The sequence below is a fragment of the Lygodium microphyllum genome, chromosome 9 (genome assembly GCF_053477565.2).
Source record: "Lygodium microphyllum isolate KBCC chromosome 9, Lygodium_microphyllum_v1.1.10, whole genome shotgun sequence".
Taxonomy (NCBI): Eukaryota; Viridiplantae; Streptophyta; class Polypodiopsida; order Schizaeales; family Lygodiaceae; genus Lygodium; species Lygodium microphyllum.
The window spans coordinates 149,009,031-149,015,030 of NC_141143.1; the positions used below are offsets into that span (position 1 = coordinate 149,009,031).

Here is a 6,000-nt window from a genome sequence, read left to right on the forward strand (position 1 = left end):
AATACCCGCATTTTGGTGATTATAAGCTCTTTCAGGTTTACATGAAGAAAGAGACATATTGGGCTCACTTGCATTCAGAGGCACTACTTCAGATTGAAAGGGTACAAGTAGAAGGTCCACAACTACCAGATTCATTTGAGGAGTTCTTTAAGCTTAACATGAAGAATCATGTCATGCAGGTTGACTCAATGCAGTGCATTCATATTTCTTTCTTAAGTTCTTTCTTAAAATGTATATGTGCTGGTTAAGTGCTTGTGAAACTTGTGTAGGCTTTTGTACACCTCTTGGATGGAGTGAAATATTCAGATGTTGCAGAGAAGATGCCAGCGCTTACGTTTTCAGCCAAACGTGTGATTTATAGGTTAGCATCGAAACTATTTTTTTGCAAACTTTTCATCTTAAATGTAGTAGATATAATGGCACTTGAAAGCCTATTTATGTTATTGATTTTTCTATTCTAAGCGCCACGTGAAAGCTCGAGGTTGGGTGGTTTGTTTATTATTATAAAACTATTGTCTTATATAAAGGAGATTGTGTGTCTAATTTTCATATTAGATTGCATGCATTTACTTGCGTAATTGGCAAGAATGTTGCAGGTGGATACTACAATGTGTAGAAGAGAAGAGGCTGGATGTAGCTCAGCAATTCACAAGAGAGTGGATTGATGTTCGTGACGAGAACACTATGTATTCTCCATCATTACGTGAGAGAAAATTGACGGCATGGGAGGCAAGTGTTTGCCCTTGGTGCCTGGATTACCCTGTGGGGGTTATCCCTAAGCAAGAGAAAGATCTGCATGAGAGTAAGTACTTCAATCTATGTAAACATCTCATCGCTTTTGTAGCAATAGTTTTTGTGCTCATGCATGGGAATCTAAGGGTGAATGATATTATGTAGGATTCAAGGAGGAAGTTGATACTCATGAACCGCTTACCGCACCCACCACTGTAGAGGAGCAAGCAACCAAGGATACCAAAGGTGTAGAAGGAAGTACTCAGGCTAGTGAAGCTAGCAAGGATGCTACACATGCCACCCAAGGTACTCAAGGTAATCCAGGGAGAAAAAATGTGCCAGAGTCCTCTATGGCGCCCACCACCTCCTTTGTTGCAGATTCATCTCTTGGTCGAGAGAATTGGGAGAGGCGACCTATGACCCGTTTAGTAGGTGAGAAGTCTTATATTAACTTGAAATTCATGTGCTTTATTGGTCGCCCATGAAGATAGTCGTGTATGATTATTAAAAATAAATTACTTTCAAATAATTATTGTAGGGTTCCAGTATCAAACATATGTCGATGCTCTATTAGTGGATGTGACCCAAATTAATAGATTTGCCCTTGATAGGTAGACATGACAACTACATATTGCAAGAACATCAATTTACATGTTGCATATAGCATTGCATCATCGTTTACTTTGCATTAATGACTATGTTGTTTTGTGTATAGCATCAACAAGTTTTTTGCAACACAAAAGATGCATCTTTATAGCAAAGATGGAGTTCCATGTCAAGAGGTGGCTCGATTGATATTTGCGGATTTTCCTACGAGCTTGCTTGTGGATGCTCTAGGTCCCATCCTATTGGGTAAGTTATGCTTTCTATCACACAAGGTTTACATCAAACTCACTTCTCATATATCATAATGCCAATGTTGTTTGTAGAGGGCATGACTATTCCCAAGTGGAACACGTTCTCAAAGGGTCTAGTTATGGGTTGTATGGACCTTGCTCGCGAGTATTTGGCCGACCAGGGATTCTTAGTCACTATGTGCTTAGCAGAGCATATAGGTGAGTTTATTACGGATGCGACAAGAGTGGGGCTTGTGCTTCACCGCACTTGGACACTCATGTGTGACTCCAAGGCTTATCGACATCCCGTTACTAGAGAGGCGGTAAGATAACAAAGTTGGATACGTTGAACGTATGGTTGTATGTTCTAAATAAAGTTTGTGTTACATGCTTTAAATAAAAACATGGATCACTTATTCTATTTCCACTCGTGAATAGGTACTTGATCTTACTGTGTGTCTTTGGCATCGTGCTGGTCATGTTGTGCCTTTCTACGACAGAGAGGCTGGGGAGAAGATTTCAGAGAGATTGTTTCCAGCATATCGTAGCTACATGATGGATGATTGTGTCTTTCCCATAGACGTTGATGGTGTCACTGTCAGAGGCGGAGCAGAGAGGTCTCATCTTTTCTATCGGTAAGTAGTCTTGCATGTTTTTGCTCTCAGGTTACCTTGTATGGTATTTTCATTGTTTCTACTTGCATGGCTGCAAAGATTCTGTATCTTGATTGGTGATATGTGATTGGTGATATGGTTAGGTGGTTACTAGCCACATTTACGAAGCGCTATGACTATGTTTTGGATGTGTTTGCGGGGTGTGGTGGTTTGGCGTGGGCCAGTGCAGAGGAGATGAGACATTGCATGTGTCTAGAAATAGATTATGTGCTCTATGGGGAGTGTTTGTCCACCATAGTGTGTGGACCGGTACCATGCTGAGAGAGTGTGTGTTTTTTGTTTCGAGAGACTCTAGACATTTCATTTTGTTACTACTTTTATATGTTTATTATACACTTCGTCATGTGACTATGCCCGATTTTGTCTAAGAGATTACATGCATTGGGATCTTTGATTTGTTTTTAGGAAGAGTGTACCTTGCGACTATTTGACACGAATATATTTTACTAGTTTTCCGTTGGTTTTGCTTTCTTGATGTGTGTTCATGTAAATGCAACGTGTCATACTCCTTAAGTAAGACTATTTATATGCAGAATGGATATGTTGCACGAAAAATCTCGAAAAAAAGAGATTGATTAGAAAAGAACGAAAATGAAAGCCCGCAAAAATAAAATCCCCAGAGCATGTGAGACTATGTGTCTAGGTTGAGAGGACCCTACAAGAGAATCCCACTAGCTGAAACAGCTGCCAAAGCAGTCACAAAGGCTTTCATCAAGGGTATCCACAATGAAAGCATCTATGAGGCATTGGCTAGGAATTCAATTCTAGATCAAACAAATTTCAATAGAGTATTAGATGAAGCAATCCATATAGAAGATCTGCATAAGGAGAGAACTCGTGACAAGTTCAAAGGAAAAGGCCTAGTATTTGACTCCCAGTCTAGTAGAGAAAAACTTGAGGTAGGCAATACCCAAACTCAAAATCTCATGGTAGATGTAATGAAACAATAAAAAGATCTCTTGAAAGTCATAGAGTCATTCAGGCAAACTTGACCAGATCGACAAAATGTGTACCTCTGTAAACCAATCTCCATGAGATTCCATGTGGTTAGAGGCGCTTGATTTTACATAATATAGATTACTTTTAAAAGAACCTTTAGCGGTGCTAGTATTCATGAAATATGGCATGACAAATAAATACTCATTTTTATCATTATTATTTCTACTAGTAGAAGCATAGTTGCCTAGTCACATCTCCACATGGTGCTCTTAGAAACAAGAACACCTGAAGGAGAATAAAGCTAACCAAAGGTGTTTGGAATGTGAAATCACTCACATGTATCTTGATTGCCAAAAGCAGAAAGCTAGCTCTAGCAAAGCTATAGTACCCACTATGCCTTGGGCTCTCTTTGCAGTAGAAATACTGAAAGATGAGGATGTGATTACCATTTTGACTAATGCCACTACTTGGGCGCAAGCTAAGCAAGGCAGAGTCAATACCCATATCCCATCTATGGCTATTGGCTCTATCATTGGAAAGAAGAATGCAAAGAAGAAAGTGAAGCATGCTACTGTCAAGCTCAAGAGTGACGAGGAGACTTATGTTCCTGCAGTTGCTTCGAGTGCTAAGCAAACTACATCTGCTCCTCACATTGCAATGGCTATCTTGAACAAAGTAGGTGAATATCCTAACCCTAAGCATTAACTTATGTTGATTAGTAAAGTGAAGAATTGGGTGGAAGAGGCTCAAGCTAAAGTTAGGGCTGAAGAAGCTAAGGACAATTTGTAGCCACATGGCATCGATAGCACACTTCCTTTGACCTCAACCATTGGACCTAACACCTTCAAAAGACCTGCTACTGAACTTGAAGCATAATTGCCTACCCAATATCAGCCAATGAAGTTAGAGTATCAAGAAGTATACCCTAGTCTTTTAGCTTCCTTAACCTTTATGAGTGTCTCAATACCATTGGGTATGCTCTTGAATAACAATCTATCTATTTGGACAGCTTTTAGGACTTGCATTGATGGAAGTAACGAGAACCAGCCTAACGAGGAGCACCCACAAAACCCATTGTGTAGCTCCCCACACCAACCCCCGTACTTGGCACTCTCAATATTTTCACATTTTGGGAGGGTGCTGAACTACATGAGCTTGTATTAGCATCATGAATCAAGCAGTTCATAAGACATGGGGCAACCCTCCAATTGAGTCTCGCCACATTAATCTCACTATCGTTGATGGTTCTAAGGTGTGCCCCCCCAGGCATGTTAAAGGACTGACTGGTGAAGATCGCTGATGTCAAGTTCTTTGTCACATTTGTGGTCATGAAAGGAGTTGACTATGACCCATCACTCAGCCAACCTTGGATGCCCAATGCATGACTTATTGAAGATTGGAGGAATGGTCTAGTCTTTTTGGAAAATTTTATTGAGGCTGTGTGCATTGAAATGGATAGTTGGAAGACTACCTTAGTCGAATTTTATGTTATTTCTAGCTTAGTGCATGGTGACACCATCTATTCCTCAATACAAAAGCCCTTGAACAAATATGTTTTGTTGCCCGATTCTGAGCAAGACTAGCTTCATATTCTTGCTACCTTAGAGCTTCCATTCATTGAGGAAGGAGAATATAAAGAAGCTAGCAAATGTTTGAGTCAACACAACTTAAGCAAGCCCCCATAAACAAGCTTGGATGAACTACCTTCTACACCATTGTTGATGATGCATGCTAACCCATCATGACTATCTAACACACAAAACACCACCCCTCCCCCCCCCCCCCCCCCCTCAACACACACCACACCACACCACCCCTCCCCCGCCCCCCCCCCCCCCCCCCAAAAATTGGCCCCCCCCCTCAACACACACCACCCCTCCCCCCCCTCCAAAATTCGCCCCCCCCCCCCCCCCCCCCCCCCCCCCCAAGCCAAGTGGCTTTTACACACCCACTTATAGACTTGAGCTCCATAAACTCCTCTTCTTATGAAGACCAGCCTTTAAAAATATGGGCGAGGCTAACATACTTATCTTTGATGAGCTCTTAACATGTCCCATATATGGCATTGGACTGACATCAAGTTTTGTTCAATTATCATAATAATCTTTTTGTCTTCATGATGCCCTTTGATGATTTTGACACAGAGGAGGACAATGACTTTGAATATCAACTGGATAAGTATTAAAATTTGATGCAGACTATGACTTTGATGGAAGAATAATTGAGCAAATCACAACTAACCAAAAACCTTCCAAACACCCCTCATCTCTCATTGATGCTAGCCTTCTCCATATTAAATATGACTTAGAATGGTTGGAGTACCTAAAAGCCATGGATTACACTCAGCTAGAATCCCACACTTCTTACCTTGCTTCCAACCTTGATTTGTTCACTAATTGAACCCTTACAAGACCTACCCTTTGATGCTTCATTGAGGTCAGAGGAGTTTGATTGGGAGTTTGATGTTAGCACTAACTTAGATATTGAAATACCTCAAGCTACCCCAACTCCCCGTTCCAAGATGACCTTGCCAGGTCACTTGCAAATGAAGCATTTTAAGAAATCTTAGAAGAACCCTAGATTTGATGCAGACTCTCAACATGAGCCCATGATCCCCCCTATACACTTTACTAGATTTAAAAAAGGAGATCGGATTGTCATTATGCTTGTACCAAATGCTAGGGGAAAACTAATGAATCCATTAAAGGAGCAACTAAAGTTAAAGGAATTGACATTGTTAAGGAGAGGGAAACACCAAAACCCACATTGCTGAGGATTTAAGCAAGGAAGATGAGGAGGCACTCATTCAGTTACTCAAG

General features: G+C 40.9%; 1 long non-coding RNA gene across 1 annotated transcript; it reads left to right on the top strand.

The window, feature by feature from the left end:
• Positions 1–1,059: 1,059 nt before the first annotated feature.
• LOC148031699 (uncharacterized) lies at positions 1,060–1,519 on the top strand. Its single transcript, XR_015692006.1, has 3 exons — positions 1,060–1,164; positions 1,271–1,343; positions 1,448–1,519. It is a non-coding gene; the product is annotated as an uncharacterized LOC148031699 (long non-coding RNA).
• The last annotated feature ends 4,481 nt before the right edge of the window (positions 1,520–6,000 follow it).